General features: G+C 43.5%; 1 protein-coding gene across 5 annotated transcripts in view; it reads left to right on the top strand.

Moving 5' to 3' along the window:
* GABRB3 (gamma-aminobutyric acid type A receptor beta3 subunit) overlaps window positions 1-17120 on the top strand; it is a 228018-nt gene that overhangs the window by 58235 nt on the left and 152663 nt on the right. The gene's annotated exons all lie outside the window — the stretch shown is intronic.

Raw genomic sequence — 17120 nt, forward strand, 5'->3', positions numbered from 1 at the left:
CACTTGCTTTAGAAGGTGTGGCGAATTCCTGCATGGCTCAGCTTTCCATTCTAATTGCAAACCAGCGCTGAGTTCACAACAGTGTGTGTTCTCACCGTGGCTTGTTCTCTGTGTATTTTGCTTTCGGTGTTTGGAAGATGTAGCAAGTCTGGAAATTTTAGAGCAATCTATGGAATGTTGAGGTCACATTCTATACATTATAAATGAGTTGCAATAAAGAAGGCCCATAAATGCCAGACCATGGATGTTTTTAATAGTTTACTAACAAAAGAATGGATTTTGCACACAAGGCAACTGATGATTCAGGCATTGGATGCATCAGAGTAATCTGCCTGTCATTAGTATATTACACATCACAAGGCAACCAACCCCATGCACCTTAGCAACATTTTCTAGCATTTCATTATCTATTATTTTTGTCTGAAAACATATTCTCTGTGCTCAGGACTAGTAAGAGAATCAGTTTATAAATAGTTATTATTTCATAATTTGTTCAACATAATTACCAAATGCTAAGTCATGTCCTTCTCGTCCCTGCCTTGGTGCTTAAGGACTTATTGTCATAATGTGGCATTTTTGTGCAAGTCTTATTACATCGTGTGGGTTTTCTCTCCTCTCTCTTCTGGGATGTAGCACATCCCACACACAGCTGCAGGGAAAAATTCTCTGTCACCATCATATCTGTTGCTCTGTTTCCTGCTCAGTTCTTAGAGAGGCTTCTGAGGACCCTCCAGACCCAAAGTTAGCTTTGCTGGCTGGAAATGGTAGCTTCGAATACTTGGTTTTTCTGCTGATTCTCAGATTTTTCTGACCTCTTCAGTCACCAGCCGGAGTCTCCCATGTGTGTTCCTGCCTAGTTCCAAGGCCTTGATGGTTAGCAAAGCTCGCTGGTCCTTGTGAGGAAGGCTCTCTCCTTGCTCACTCCTGCCTACTGCTTCAAGCTCAGACCCGCCAGGTCCTCCAGGAGCTGCCCGTGAACCTCTTTTGCCTTCTTGTCTGCGTGCCCTCAGCACGGATGTATTTACCTGGCACCTTGTTTTTTGTGCCTGACTGCCATGTGGCTTTGTAATTTTTTTTTTTTGCACGTGGCTTTTTGGGATGTGCTTTATCTCCCCTTGAGGCAGGGGATGGTTGTGTTTCTCTGTTTTTGGTGTGTCCTGTGAGAACTTGGTGTTCTCCGCAGACTTCAGATTTGTCTTTCACTCCTATTTCTTGAACTCCTCCTGTTCCCTGAGACAGTCCTGAGTGATTTGCCATGCACCTTTAAGAACTGCTAACAGTGACCATGAAAATAATAATAGAGAGTGTGAAAGGAAAAGAAAAGTTGGGACCCCTAAATCCCTAAGCTAAAGGGAAAAAGGCAAACTGGGAACTGCTTAGGGCCAACACACCTCCTATTCTATTCAGAGTCGCCCCTCTGCTCACTGAGATAAAAGTATATCTGATTGCCTCCTTTGGAAAGGCTAGTTAGAAACTCAAAAGAATGCAGCCATTTGTCTCTTATCTACCTATGACCTGGAAGCCTCACCCTCACAGAAGACTTCCAGTCTTCCTGCCTTTGCTCTGAGTTGTCCTGCCTTTCCAGACCGAACCAGTGCTCATCTTACATATGTTGATTCATGTCTCATGTCTCCCTTGAATGTATAAAATCAAACTGTGCTCTGACCACCTTGGACACATGTCATCAGGACCTCACGAGACGGTGTCAGGGACGTGCAGCCTCAACCTTGGCAAATAAACTTCCTAAATTAACTGAAACCTGTCTCAGATTTTTGGGGTTCATGGTAGTATATGGGGACGTTGTTGTATTTTAGGCACTGTGTCAGGCAGTTTCCGTGTATCATCTCACTTCATCCTCACACCGACCCCAGTGCAGGGGCACTTACGAAGCTCTTTTTGCAAGGGAAGAAACTGAGGCTTAGGGAAACTAGGTGAATTGTAGCTCAGATGTCTAAATATTCTGCACACCTTCCTCGGCTGTTTTCCGTGTGTTTGAATGCAATGACAAACACATTCTCCTTATTATTGTCCTCGTTGCTGGCACGTGTTAGAGTTTCCTTCTGGGTCAGAGTCTCTGCCACGGTGGTCACCTCAGCCCCACCATGGCAAATGTGCCTGGGGAAGGCACTTAGGACGCACACAACATGTGGCCGCTCAGCCTCCACCTGCCGTCTCTGATCCCTGGTTCCTCTGCCAGCTTCATTTCCTTCTTGCGTCTCCTCCCCGAGGGCGTGTGGTTTGCTGAGGTACAGCACACCTGCAGTAAGGAGGCAGAAGCGGGCACAGGAGTGTGCAGCCTGATGAATGCTCACTTGCACATAAGCTCATGCAAACAGTGCCCAGATGGAAACAGGGAGCGTGCTGTCTCCCACCCACAACATCTTATGGAAACAGCATGTTGCGGCCGCCAGTTCTCACTCCTTCCTGTGCCAGCATTGCCTGTCCACAGCATTCATTCCTCCCACCCTATTGGCCCCTCTTGGAGAGCCTTTTTGATGCGTATCTCTGACGTTTTTCCAGCCTGTGCCCTACAGATCTCCAGGCTGGATCATCCTGGTGGCCTCATCCTCTCTCCTTGCTCCTGAGCCCAGCACTGCATTTCGGGGCACTCAGAGATGACTGATGGCACCAGGCGACTGAGCTGCCAGTGTTGCTCATCGGGCCTGGGTCTCCTGTCTCCTGTGCATCCACTCTCTGCCTGTCCATCCTCTGCCTTCGGGCCTGGGTCTCCTCTCTCCTGTGCGTCCACTCTCTGCATGTCCATCCTTTGCCTCTGCTACCATTCTCTCTACCCGTCACATTCTCAGCAGGGGGCCTCACACCATGAAAAAATAATAAAAAGGAGGCCAGGCGCAGTGGCTCAAGCCTATAATCCCAGCACTTTGGGAGGCTGAGACGGGCAGATCACGAGGTCAGGAGATCGAGACCATCCTGGCGAACACGGTGAAACCCCCGTCTCTACTAAAAATACAAAAAACTAGCTGAGCGACGAGGCAGGCGCCTGTAGTCCCAGCTACTTGGGAGGCTGAGGCAGGAGAATGGCATAAACCCGGGAGGCGGAGCTTGCAGTGAGCTGAGATCCAGCCACTGCACTCCAGCCTGGGCGACAGAGCTAGACTCCGTCTCAAAAAAAAAAAAAAATAATAATAATAATAATAAAAAGGTTATCAAGAGGAAGCTCCTTTGGCTGTCCTCCGACTACCACTGCCCCTTCCACTACCGTCACGGCCTCCTGTGACACCTTTCCCACTGCCGCACCCTGCCTCAGCCACTCTCAGGAGCTGAGCGTCGCCCGATTGCCCAAACCAGAGTCAGGAGGACCCTGACCCTTTCCTCATCCTTGCCCTCATGGGCCCCTTAACCAGCAGAGTCTGATTCTCCCACTTCTTAAAAAGCTGTCCTTTCTTCTACCCCTACCTGACCCTGGAACTCCCCTGTGGTGGCACGCTGCATCTGACCAGCAACCTCGCCCCTCCGTCTGCTTTCCCTGTGCAGCCAGCATGATGCGGAGTTTCCGAAGCCTGCAGCCCAGTGTGCTGCCTCCTGTGGCTGGCTTTGGGGTTCCCAGTCCACGGGGTTCCTTGAAGCTCCCCTGCGCATCTCCTCAGCCTCAGCTCTGGCCTCTCAGCCGTTTGCTGTGGTCTCCTCAGGGGCATCTTCTCTCCACCTTCCTGAGGTAGTCCTGGACACAGGGTCCTAACTTCCACTTTCTCTCCACCTCCTCGCCTTTCCAGTGCCATCCGCACACTGCAACAGCACTGACATGTAATACAAGCTGTCACTTCTCCCAAGGGCCAGACTCACATCCTAAATGACCACTTGGAGGTTTCAGCATCGCAGATATAAAATGTCCACAACAGGGTTCTGGAGTCACGGGCTCTCGGCTTCCCCACACTCTCGTCCTTGTTCGTCAGAGAATCCTGTCGTGTGCTGCCTGCAACAGCTGCACGGACTGAACCCCCCCCACACCACTCCTGCCCGCCCCTGCTTTCCCACAGCTTCAGCATCTCCATCTGGATGCTTCTCCCTGCCTCCTTGCTGCTCTTCTGGTTCCTCTGCTTCTTACATAGTAGCCAGAGTAACCAGAGAAAACCACACCTTCTGTTCCCTTAAACAACCCACTGATACGGGCAGGCATGGTGGCTCATGTCTGTAATCCCAGCATTTTGGAAGGCTGAGGCAAGAGAATTGCCTGAGGCCAGGAGTTCAAGACCAGCCTGGGCAACATAAAGAGATACTGTCTGTATAACAAAACAAAAATCAACAAACAAAAAGAAAATGAAGAGTTCACTGATGTGAGCGTTCTCCTTCACATCCTCCCCGGTCTGCCCTCTGCCCACCTCCCTGGCCTCCTGCTTAGGCCCTGTGCTCCAACCCGCCGTCTCACCAGTGCATGACGTCTGTGCCCACCCAGGGTCCTTGCCCTTGCGTCTAAGCTGCTCAGCACGCTCTGCTCATGATCCACCCCAAGCCCTCTTCTTCTCGGTACTCAGATTGGTACTAAAATGCCTTCTCCTCAAAGAGCCCTTCCCGTTTCCAAAGCAGCTTCTCTTCTCCATGCAGTCCCTCTCTCTCTCCTTACTTGTTTTACTTTTCTCGAATTGACAAGTGTTAAGATTGCAATTTTAAATCGTTAATTTCATTATGTTCACGACTTCATTACAATACCAAGACAGGTGGTTTATGCTGCTGGCTGCTGCTGTAAGGAAGGAAAAGCTTCTCCTTTGCTAGCTGCAGCCAGAGCCGTTCCAGGGACGAGCTCAGGTTGGTTCCACACGTTTCCGGGTTCACTCTGATGGGTCCTGCTGTGATCATGGGCTTTGTACACTAAGGCTGAGAAGGGTGGGGGACGGGGAGCCTGGGGCGGGGGAGGTAGTGTTGACAAATGTAGACAAGAGCCAGTTAAAATCACTCTTGTGCAAACACAATAGAATACATTCATAAAATGAACATGAAGCAGATGGAAAAGAGGCAGAGTGGAGCAGTGGATTTAGAACATGCCACGTCCGTCACAATGTATTATGTGTGATCCACAGGTTATCATCCAAGGGGGCCAGAGGGCCAGTTTCCCAGAAGGAGAAACTTACTGTTATGTGGTGGTGTCTACAGGGCAGTCAAACCTATTGCTTAGGGAATGCAGTCATTTCTGTCTTCAAGACCAGCCAACATCCTCCTAGAAAAGGAGTTCTTTGCCATATGACAATGTCCTCAAGAACATCTTTAAAATAAACACAGTGATACATTTTGCTGGCCTTTCCTCATTAATAGAGGCCAATGATATAATTCCAAAGGGAAGATGGTGGAATCCATTTGCCAGAGGAATTGGCTGTAGAATGATCTATCTAGATTTGTTCTGGAATAGATGGTGTTGAACTTGACAGAAAATACCAAAAAATTATAAGGTATTGTCAGACTGCTTCCGAGCTCATGAGGCATAGTACATGCTCAGATTAAAGGGGATGTCAAAAACAGTCTCCCAAGAGAACGGAGAGATGCAAAAAATAAAAATAAAAAATAAAATAAAAAAATAAAAAATCACAAATCAAAGTGTTTTTCATTCAGAAAATGAAAAGACAGCCCACTAACTGGGAGAAAATATTTTTAAAGTACCTATCTGTCCGGTATATAGAAAGAACACTTATAATCAATAATAAGAAGACACAACCCAGTTGAAAAATGGGCACAGTCTTTGTATCAGTATTTCCCTTGAAGATTGACAATATGAAGTATTAGGAAGCATTTGGAGAAATTGGAGTCTTTATACATTGCCGGTGGGAATGTAAAGTGGTAGACACTCTGCAAAACTATTTAAAGGTTTCTTAAGAACTTAAACATAGAGTTACCGTATGGCCCAGCAATTCTACCTCTTAAGTATCTACCCAACGGAAATGAAAATATAGGCCATCCCAGCACTTCGGGAGGCCAAGGCAGGTGGATCACTTGAGGTCAGGAGTTCGAGACCAGCCTGGCCAACATGGAGAAACCCTGTCTCTACTAAAAATACAAGAATTAGTCGGGCGTGGTGGCAGCTGCCTGTAATCCCAGCTACTGGAGAGGTTGAGGCAGGAGAATCATTTGAACCTGGGAGGCAGAGGTTGCAATGAGCTGAGACTGCGCCACTGCATTCCAGCCTGAGCAACAAGAGTGAGACTCCATCTAAAAAAAAAAAAAAAAAGGAAAAAAGAAAGAAAGAAAATATATGCTACACAACTTCTGTGCATTCTGTGCAGGGCATTCAAAACAGCCCCAAACTAAAAACAACCCCAGTGTTCATACACTGTTGAATGAATAAACAAAATTTGGCCTATCTGTACCATGTAATACTATTTGGCAATACACAGAAGGTAAATGCAGCCACATTGATGAACCTCAAGGAACATTATGTTAATTGAAATAAGCCAGACACCAAAGACTACATAGTCTATGATTCCATTTATATAAGAAAGGCAAACCTATATTTAGAGAGAGTAGATCAGTACTTGCCTGGGGGTGAAAGTAGAGAATGACTGCAAAAATGCATGAGGAAACTTCTTGGGGCGATGGAAATTTTCTAAAACTGGATTGTGGTTGCCTTAGTCTGTTTGTGTTGCTATAAAGGAACACTGGAGGCTGGGTAATTATTTATAAAGAAAAGAGGTTTATGGCTGGGCGCGGTGGCGCACGCCTGTAATCCCAACGCTTTGGGAGGCTGAGACTGGCAGATCACAAGGTCAGGAGATCGAGACCATCCTGGCTAACACAGTGAAACTCCTTCTCTACTAAAAATACAAATAATTAGCCGGGCATGGTGGCGGGCATCTGTAGTCCCAGCTATTCAGGAGGCTGAGGTGGGAGAATGGCGTGAACCTGGGAGGTGGGGCTTGCAGTGAGCCGAGATCGCGCCACTGCACTCCAGCCTGGGCGACAGAGCAAGACTCTGTCTCAAAAAAAAAAAAAAAAAAAAAAAAAAAACCAGAAAGAAAAGAAAAGAGGTCTACTTGGCTCATGTTGTGCAGGCTATGCAAGGCCTCAGGAAGCTTCCAATCGTGGCAGAAGTGGAAGGAGGATCAGCATGTCCTATGGAGAGAGAGGGAACGAGAGAGAGGAGGGAGAGGGTACAGGCCTTTTAACAACTCTCCTGTGAACAAATAGAGTGAGAACTCACTCTTTGCTTAGAGGCGGGCACCAAGCCATTCATGAAGTCTCCACTTGCATGACCCAGACAGCTCCCGCCAGGCCCCACTTCCAACATTGGGAATCAAAGTTCAACGTCAGATTTGGAGGGGACACATATCCAAACTGTATCAGTGGTGATGATTGCTTGACCATAAAACATTTGCTAAAAATTATTGAGCAGCACTCTTAGAATGGATGATTGTTTTATCTATAAACTATACCTCAATAAGTTGCTTTATAAAAGTAAAAAATATATCCATATGATCTCAGCAGAAAAGATAATAATCAGTATTTAAATTTTCTTAGAAACCGAGTACAAAATAAGATATGCAATACTGATAGTAATAGCTAACACTTACCAGTTATGTGCTTCTGTGTGACAGCTCTCTGGATCCTTCCGAATGGCCTGCGTAAAGGTCCTGTACTGATCCCCATTTTACAGACAAGGGAGCCGAGGAAGGGAAAAGCTCGTTATATACCTTGCTTAAGGTCACACAACTTTTAACTGGTGGAACCAGGATTGAAACTCCAACAGCCTTGGAGTTTGACTAGCTATCAGGGACAAGCTGATGCCCATGGATGTGGCATGCTGTCTTCCCCTTCAGGTCTTTTCACATGCTGATTCCTCTGCGGAAACACTCGTGAACCTTCTCTTCCCTGTATTGACTCCTACTCTTTTTGGAGTTGAGTTTCATTGCCTATTCTCTGGAGGTATTCTTTGACGCCCTCCCGTATAGGACAGCTCCTTTCCTCATGCAGTGCCCTAGTACCCAGGACTCTTCTTCTGGAAGCAGCAGTCACTTTTGCCTGTGCCCTCATTCCCTCATTGACTGCCTGTCCCTAGAGTGCCTAGTACACTGCCTAGTACAATGCCTGCACCTGGTAACTGCCCATGTCTTGGCACTGTCTCATCTACACCTGTATTGAGCAAGAGTTAGTCAACAAGTGAGCTGAGCAGTAGTTGGTAAATGCCATCTGTGGATCTGTTCTCACTTCCTGCACCATCATTTCTTAGGGAGCCAACTGGGACATAGCACACATTTCTTGAGGGTGACTGTCATGTAGAACAATCAATTGTACTCATCCTTTTAAAGATTCACATTCTAGAAGAACATGAACATTTTTATTTCTCATAGAACATCTCTAGGAAAACTAGCATTTCCAGAATTTTCTTGAAAGTTCTGATTTGATCATGTATTGTAGGCCGAGTATTTTTAATCTGAAAGCCTGAAAGCTGAAATGCTCCAAAATTTGAAATTTTTTCTGTGCTGACATGATGCTCAAAGGAAAATGCTCGCTGGAGCATTTAAGATTTTGAAATTTGGGATTAGGGTTGATCAATTGGCATAATGCAAATATTCTAAAATACAAAATATTTGAAATCTGAAACACTTCTGGTCCCAAGTATTTCTGATAAGAGATTCTCACCTGTGAATCATTTTGGGAGACATTCTCTCGCTCCTCTCCTCTGCAGTCTTGCCATTTCATGTAACTTCTGCCCCATCCTTATGCTGAAACACTTCATGTTTACAAGGCCTATGTCCACCTACTTGCCAAGTCTAAGTGACACTGTTCACACTTACAAGATTGGGTCCTCTTGCAGCATTTGACAACTTAGCCTGGGGCAGTGAACCCTAAAATTACCTCTGCAGCTAGGAAATGTGTCTTGCTCCATGTGGCAATGCCTTCCACAACTCAAATGCACCATTGCCAATAACGAATGCATCCTCTTCTTCCTGGACCATATTCTCTCTTTTCCATGACGTGTGGCGGAAACTCAGTTTCACATGTGACCCTTTCTTGCCCTAAGCCTGTACTTCTAATTAGACATTCACTCCGAATATCCTAGATATTTCTCAAGTCTCTGCCGTCTTTTCCATCCTAAATGCCACTGTTTTCTTTCAACATCTTGCCATTTCTTGCCTGGACTTTGTAGTCATTTCCCAACTGGTTCCCCTGCCACTGGTTTTGCTCTCCATCCCCGGCACTGACAGCACGATAGTCCTTTAATATCGGTCTTACCTCACAACTTTCATACAAAAAAGTTCCTGGGAACATGCCTGTCCTGCTCTTCTCACTGGGAAGCTTATCTACAGTGCTCAGTGCAATTCTTCCTTCTCTGTGAAGCCTTTCTGGCCTCCAAAGATACTTTCTCTTTTATGATCCTGTAGCGTCTGGTGCATTTTGTTAGAATATTTATCGTGTGTTTGCAGTCGTGTATTTCCCTGATTCTGTCCCGTTGATTGTGTGAGTGCCTCCAAGGTGGAAACCACAGTTTCACCCTTCCTGGCACTCTGACCCCTAGCACACTGGCTAGCCCAGAGTCGCAGCTTCAGCACCGCTTCTCAGATACAAACCCTCCTTCCTGTCCAAACTTCCATCTCCACCTTTACTCCTCACAGAAGCACTGAGGGTAAAAGAAGATGGCTGGGAGGCTGAGACTCCCTTTTATTTTCATGCACAATATCTGTGTACACAAATTTAGGGCAAAATGGCTTAAAGAATTTTTGTTGAATGAATGAATACATGAACACATGGATAAATGAATGAAAAAACAGACCCTTGCTCCCAGAAAACCCTTGTTGATGACTCTGCTTCACTCGTTCCTCTTTTACTTTGAGGTCTTTTTTACTCTATTCATGCATTTACCCCATTTTCTCTTTTTTTTTTTTTTTTTTTTTTTTTTTTGAGGTGGAGTCTCGCTCTGTCACCCAGGCTGGAGTGCAGTGGCGCAATCTCGGCTCACTGCAAGCTCTGACTCACAGGTTCACGCCATTCTCCTGCCTCAGCCTCCCGAGTAGCTGGGACTACAGGTGCCCGCCACCTCGCCTGGCTAATTTTTTTGTATTTTTAGTAGAGACGGGGTTTCACTGTGTTAGCCAGGATGGTCTCGATCTCCTGACCTTGTGATCTGCCCGCCTCGGCCTCCCAAAGTGCTGGGATTACAGGTGTGAGCCACCGCGCCCGGCCTATTTTCTCATTTTTTAAACCTAAATTGTTTTAAAACAAATTAGTGCAGTTTTTATCAGAAAAGGAAGCAAACCTTTTTTCTCCTTAACTGTAGTTAGTCCATTTCTTTGTGCACATTAGGTGCTAAATAAATGTTTGATGAAGCAATGAATACATTAACAAAGCATAACATGCCATAACATGAAAAGGAACAGAAAAAAAAACCCCCTCAATTTGATTCCAAAGCCCTAAGTGACTGTTACGTAGGGTTTTGAAAATAACAGGTAAGTGTGAGTTTCCAAGGAAGGATTTCTAGGCTCCTATAACACTTCTGTATGAACTCTTTTGTAGGAAGATTTTATGGATAGTGGATTTGTCATGCCTGGTTGTTTGGATGCATGAGGCGGGTATTGCCTCAGGCGCTGTGCCAGGTTCAATTTTCGCGCTGGGACCCCCGTGAGTTTTGAAGGTGGGTAGAGCCTGCTTCTGATTGAAGTCAACAAACATTGAGTGGAGTGGGATAGTCTTTGTTTTGTTTAGTTTTTTGAGGCACAATCAACATCTATGCACTGCACATATTTTTATCTAGTTGTTTATTGTTTTTTAATTTTAACTTTAGAGTCAGAGGAAGCGTGTGCAGGTTTGTTACAAGGGCATATTGCCTGAGGCTGAGGGCTCTGCACATATTTTTATCTAGTTGTTTATTGTTTTTTAATTTTAACTTTAGAGTCAGAGGAAGCGTGTGCAGGTTTGTTACAAGGGCATATTGCCCGAGGCTGAGGCTGGGGCTGGGGCTTCCGTGCATCCTGGAACCCAGATAGTGAATATGGTACCCAATAGGAAGTTTTTCAGCCCTTGCCTGCCTCCTTATCTCCCTCCTTTCAGAGTTTGTAGTATCTATTGTTCCCATCTTTATGTCCGTGAACTGCATGTTTAAATGATACCCTGTGGTGAACTGTGAAAACCCAGGAACCCATCGCCATGATCAAGGGAATGAACATATTCATGTCCCCCCACGTGTTTCCTGCCTCTCCTTCATGATTCCTTCCTCTCTCGTGTCCACCCTCATCTTTTGTCTGCACTGATTGGTGTCTCCCAGAATGTTCTATACTATACATCTAATTGTATAGAATGTACTCTTGTTTGTCTGAGCTTTTTGTTAGTTTGTGTTGTTTTGCTTTTTGCTCAGCGTAGGTTTTTGAGATTTATCCATGTTTCAGTTGTATCAACACTTGACCTGTTTTATTGGTGAATGGCGTTTCATTATATATATATATATATGCCAGAGTGTGTTACCCATTCGTCTGTTGATGGTCATTTGGGCTGGACTGTGTTTATGTCTCCCAAAATTTACATGTGGAAATTCTAACCCCCAATATGATGGTGCTGTGGTTTGAATGTTTCCTTTTCAAAATTCAGGTGTGCCGGTGTGATAGTATTGAGAGGTGGAGCCTTTAAGAGGTGGTGAGGCTCCTTCCCTGCGAGTGAGATCAGACGTCTTTATAAAGGTGCTTGATAAAGGGAGTTGGTTCCCTCTTACCCTTCTGCCTTTGGCAATGTGAGGACATCGTAGGAAAGCCCTTACCAGATACTGGCACCTTGATCTTGTGCTTTCCAGCTTCCAGAAATGTGAAGGAATAGATTTCTGTTCTTTATAAATCACCTAGTCTCAGGCATTCTGTTATAGCAGCACAACTGAACTAGGGCAGAACTTGATAGGGTAAGTCAGAGGAGGACAGTGTTGCTATAACAAATATCAAAAAATGTAGAAGCGGGATTCGAACTGGGCAGTGGTTAGTGCTTGGGACAGTTCTGAAGAGAATGCTGGAAAAAAGCCTATATTGCAGTGAATGAAGCATTCAGAGTGATTCTGGTGAGAGCTCAGAAGAAGAGAGGTGCAGGGTAAGCCTCATTCTCCTTAGAGATTACTTAAGTGGTCTTGGCAGTGATGATCATTTTGATGAAGTCTCAGAGGGAAATGAGGAACAAGGTATTGAAAACTGGAGGAAAGGTCACCCTTCTTATAAGGCGGCTAAGAATTATATACATGCTGTCGGACTTTCTGGAAGGCAGAAATTAAAAGCAATGGCTAGGATATTTAGCAGATGAAATCTCAAAGCAGCAAGGTGTTCAGGATCCTACGTGGCTTCTCTTACATGCTTACAGTAAAATATGAGAAGAGAGAAATATTTAAAGACGATTTATAATTAAAAGGGAAGGAAAATGTAAAGATTTGCAAAATTCTCAGCCTGGCCATTTAAAGACTAAAAAAAAAAAATGTGTTTAGAAGAGAAAACCAAGGGTGTGGCCAAATGACTGTTTGGTAAGGAGATTAGTGTGGATAAAAGGAAGCCAGGGGCTGTATACATCAAGACAATGGGAAGATGACCTCAAAGACACTTCAGAGAGATTCAAGGCCTTCCCACTGCAGACCCCAAATGCTACAACCTGGAAGGCAGAATGGATGCAGGGTGCCTGTGGGACCTCAGGACTTACTTCCCAAGGCTACTTTCAGTCTTCTTCCCACATTCTGGCGCAGCACTCCCCAAACACCCTGGCTGTCGCTGAAGCAGGCTGCACTGGGGCTCCGGCAGTGGCTCTAGGCCTTGGCAGCATACACTTCGTACTGATTCTGTGGGCGCACAGAATGCAAGACCTGTGGCAGCATGCCTTCCTCCTCCCAGATGCCAAAGCATGTCTCAGAGAAGGCCCATGCAGAGAGCTGCCACAGGGGTGGAGCCATCACAGACAGCCTCCATAGGGCATTACCTAGTGGAGTCTTGGGGCCTGGCTGCCCCCAGGACCCCAGAATGTAGAGCCATCAGTATGCAACGCCAGCCTGGCAGAGCCACAGGCATGTGACTTGAATGTGTGAGAGCTGAGGTGTGGGTCTTGCAAAGCCAGCAAAGTGGGGCTGCCCAGGGCTTTGGGGGTTCATCCTCTACCCCAGTGTGTCCAGGAGGTGGTGTATAGAGTCAAAGATAGTTCTTCAGTCTTAAGATGTAATGCTTGCCGCCTTTGGGTTTTGGACTGACTTGGGACCTGTTACTCTGTTCTTTCCTCTCTATCTCTATCTCTATCTCTATCTCTATCTCTATCTCTATCTCTATCTATCTCTATCTATCTCTCGGCACTATCCTACACCTGGCCCTCCATTGAATTTTGAAAGTATATAACTTGTTTGATTTCACAGACTCACAGCTGGAGGGAAATTTGCCTTGGGGTGAATTACACCTTGAATGTGACTCATGCAATGTTTGGATGAGATTTGGGACTTTAGACTTTAAAGTTGATGCTGAGATGAGTTAATACTTTTGGGCTATTGGCATGGAGTGAACGTATGAGGCCAGAATCAGATTGTTGTGGTTTGAATGCGTCCTCAGGTGCTGCCAATGGATAGGATTAAGAAGTGGCGCTTTTAAGGGATAATTCGACCATGAGAGCTCCTCCTTTGCAAATGGGATCAGGTGTCCTTGCACAGGGCCTTGACTGAGAGATTGGTTTTCTCTTGCCTTTCTGCCTTCCACTGTGTGAAGATGCAGCAAAAAGGCCCCCACCAGATGCCGGTGCCTGAGAATTTCCAGCCTCTAGAACTGTGAGGAAATTAATTCCTGTTCTTTATACATTCCCCAGTCTTAGGCATTCTGTTACGGCAGTACAAAATGGTGTAAAATCATGCTTATTAGGAGGTGGGGCATTTGGGAGGTGATTAGGTCCTGATGTCAGCCTTCCTGAATGGTATTAATGTCCTTATGGAAGAGACTGGAGAAAGATTTCTTGCCCCTTCCACCATGTGAGATTAAAGCAAAACGGCCATTTATGAACCAGGAAGAGGGCCCTTAACCAGACACTGGATCTGCTGGAGACTTGATTTTGGACTTTCCAGCCTCCAAAAGGCTGTAAACAACAGAAATGTATTCCTCACATCTATTCCAGAGATGGCATTTATGGTATTTTGTTACAGCTATTTCGTGATAGCTGCCTGAATGGATTAAGACAGGCTGTCTCCAGGTTTGACTATTAAATTAAAAAGGCTGCTATGAACTTTCATGTACAAGTCTTTGTGTAGACATGTGCTTTCATTTCTCTTGCGTTAACACTCAGGAGTGTATTGGCTGGATCATATGGTAAGTGTTCATTTTACGTTTTCTGAAATAACCCACACATTTTCCACTGGGATAGTATCATTTTATGTTCTCATCAGCAGTGGGTGAATGTTTCAAGTTCTCCTTATTTCTTGCAACACTTGATACAGTCAGTCTCTTTAAAATTAGCCACTCGACTGTATGTGTAGTGCTCCTGATTTGTATGTCCCTAAGGACAAGTGATGTTGAACATTGTTCATGTGATTAGTTGCTGAATATTTTCTTAGGCAAAGTGTCTGTTCCACTCTTTTACCCATTATCTTATGGAGTTGTTTATTTCCTTCCTGTTGAATTTGGAGAGTTCCTTACCTATTTGGATATAAGCTGTTTATCAGATACATGCTATACAAATATTGTTTCCCAGTCTGTCTTTTCATCCTCTTACCAGTGTACTGTATGTTTCAAAAGACAAAAGTTTTTCAGCGTGGTGAAGTGTTTTTTACAAATTGTGCTTTTGGTATTGAATCAAAGAAATGCTTTCCCAATATAAGGTCATAAAGATTTCCTCCTATGTTTATTTCTAGACGTTTATAGTTTTAGGTTTTACATTTAGGTCCATGATTCTTTTCCACTTGATTTGTATGTATAGTAGAAGGTATGGGTTGAAGTGATTTTTTGGGGTATGGATGTTTCGCCTGTGGATATATAGATGTCGAATTAGCAGGGTTTACTGATGTTTCTTTTTCATTGAACTAACTACCTTTGTCAAAATCTGTTGTTCGGGTATATTTCAGTCTATTTCTGGACATTATATTCAGTTTCATTGATCTCTCCGTGTGTATTTATACCAATACCACACTATCATAATCACTGTAGCTTTAAAATAACTCTTTAAATAAGGTGATGTTCGTTGTATCATTTTTTAAAATGTTGTTTTGGCTATGCTTGGTTCTTTGCATTTACACGTGAGTTTTGCAATGTTTGTCCATTTCTACATTAAAAAGCCTGTTAAGGTTTTGATTAAAATTGATTTGAATATACGGGTAACTTGGGGGAGAATTGACGCCTTAACAATATGAGTTTTCTAACCCGTGAACATGGCATATCTCTCCATTTATTTAGGTCTATTAAAATTTCTCTGAAATATTTGCTGGTTTCCATTGCATAGGTCATTCACGTCTTTTGTCCTATTCATCTCTCTTTCTTATTTTTGTAGGCTATCATGTAAGGAGTATTTAAAGTAAAATTTCAATTGTTTATTGCTAATATACAGAAATAAAATTGGTTTTGTGCATTGACTTGATATCCCACAATCTTGTTAAACTTGTTTATTAATTTCAGTAGCTTTTCTGTAGATCCCACTGGATTTTCATGTCATCTGTGAATAAGGACAGTGTTACCCTATCCTTTCCAATCTAGATGGCTTTCATCTCTGTCCCCCCCCCCAACTTATCACACTGGCTGGATCTCTCAAGTGTTGAAAAGAAGTGGCAAGAGCAATATCCTTGTCTTGTTCCTGATGTAGAAGGAAAGCAGGCAGTCTTTTTACCGTTAAGTATGTTTGTAATAGTTGTTTCAGATGCTCTTTCTCAAGTTGAGAAAGTCCTCTTCTCTTCCTAGTGTGCAGAATTTTTTAAAACAAGGGAACGATGTTGACTTTTGTCAAATGTTTTGCCCATGCCTATTGGGATGAACCAAATTTTTTTTCTTAGCATGTTGACTTACACTGATGTACTTAAAAAAAGTTAAACTTTCCTTGAATTGTTGGAAACTTGGACAAGATGTATTATCCTTTTATATGTAGTTAGATTTGATTTACAAAATTCTTTTGAAAACTTCTGCTAAAATGTTGATGAGGAATACTGATCTGCAGTTTTCCTTCCTTGAAATTTACTTGTGAGTCAGGGGTCACGGTAATTTTGACCTGAGAATAAACTGGGAAGTGTGCTCTACTTGTCAGTATTCTGGAAGAATTTACATAGCATTGATATTAATTCTTCCTTATATGCTTGGTAGAATTTATCCTTGAAATCATGTTTGGGGGAAGGTTTTTATGTAAAAATTAAATTTCTCTGATAGATATAGGGTGAGTCACGCTATCTTTGTTTCTTGACTTTGCTTCAGTAGTTCGTCTTTGAAGAATTTGTCTGTTGCATCTGCATTTTGGAAGGTATCAGCATAAAGTTGTTCATAACATTCCCTTAGTTTTCTTTTTGACATCTGTAGGCCCTGAAATGATGTCTCTTCTTTTATTCCCAATGTTAGTAATTTTGTTTGTGCTCTGTTTTGTTTGCTTTTGTCCTTATCGGTCTGGTAACGGTTTATTGATTTTTTTGAAGAACTAACTTTTTGTTTCACTGATTTTTCTGTATTGTTTTTGTTTTCTCTCATATTGACTTCTAATCTGATCTTTATTATTTTCTTTGCTCTACTAACTTTGGGTTTAATATTATCTAATTTTTCCAGTTTTACAAAGTGGAAGCTAAGGACATTGGTTTGAAACTTTCTTTTTTAAAAATAGACTTTCAGTGGCTGTAAATTTTCTTAAATATTTCTTATTTAAGCAGCCCATGATGTTGTGTTTCCTTTTTTATTCAATTCAAATATCTCACTTACGCTTTTTTAGTTTTTTCTTTCCTTTTCTCTCTGTATTGTGTTTTGAGTTGTTTCTAATGCAGTGTCCTCAAATACACTCACATTTTCTCCTGCAAGGTCTGGTGTATAGCTACTTCCATCTTCCATTTCATGTCAAATATTATTGATTTTATTTCTAGAAGCTCAATTTTAGTCTTTTATATTATCTTTCATGGATCTAGTTAACTTTTGAGTATCGAGAATAGACTTATAGTAACTTTTAAAATGTCTTTGCTAATCCTGACATTTTAAAAAGTTTTGAGTTTTTTTTGGATTCATCGATGTACTTCTGTATTA

This window comes from Rhinopithecus roxellana, chromosome 5 (assembly GCF_007565055.1).
Source record: "Rhinopithecus roxellana isolate Shanxi Qingling chromosome 5, ASM756505v1, whole genome shotgun sequence".
NCBI classification, from domain to species: domain Eukaryota; kingdom Metazoa; phylum Chordata; class Mammalia; order Primates; family Cercopithecidae; genus Rhinopithecus; species Rhinopithecus roxellana.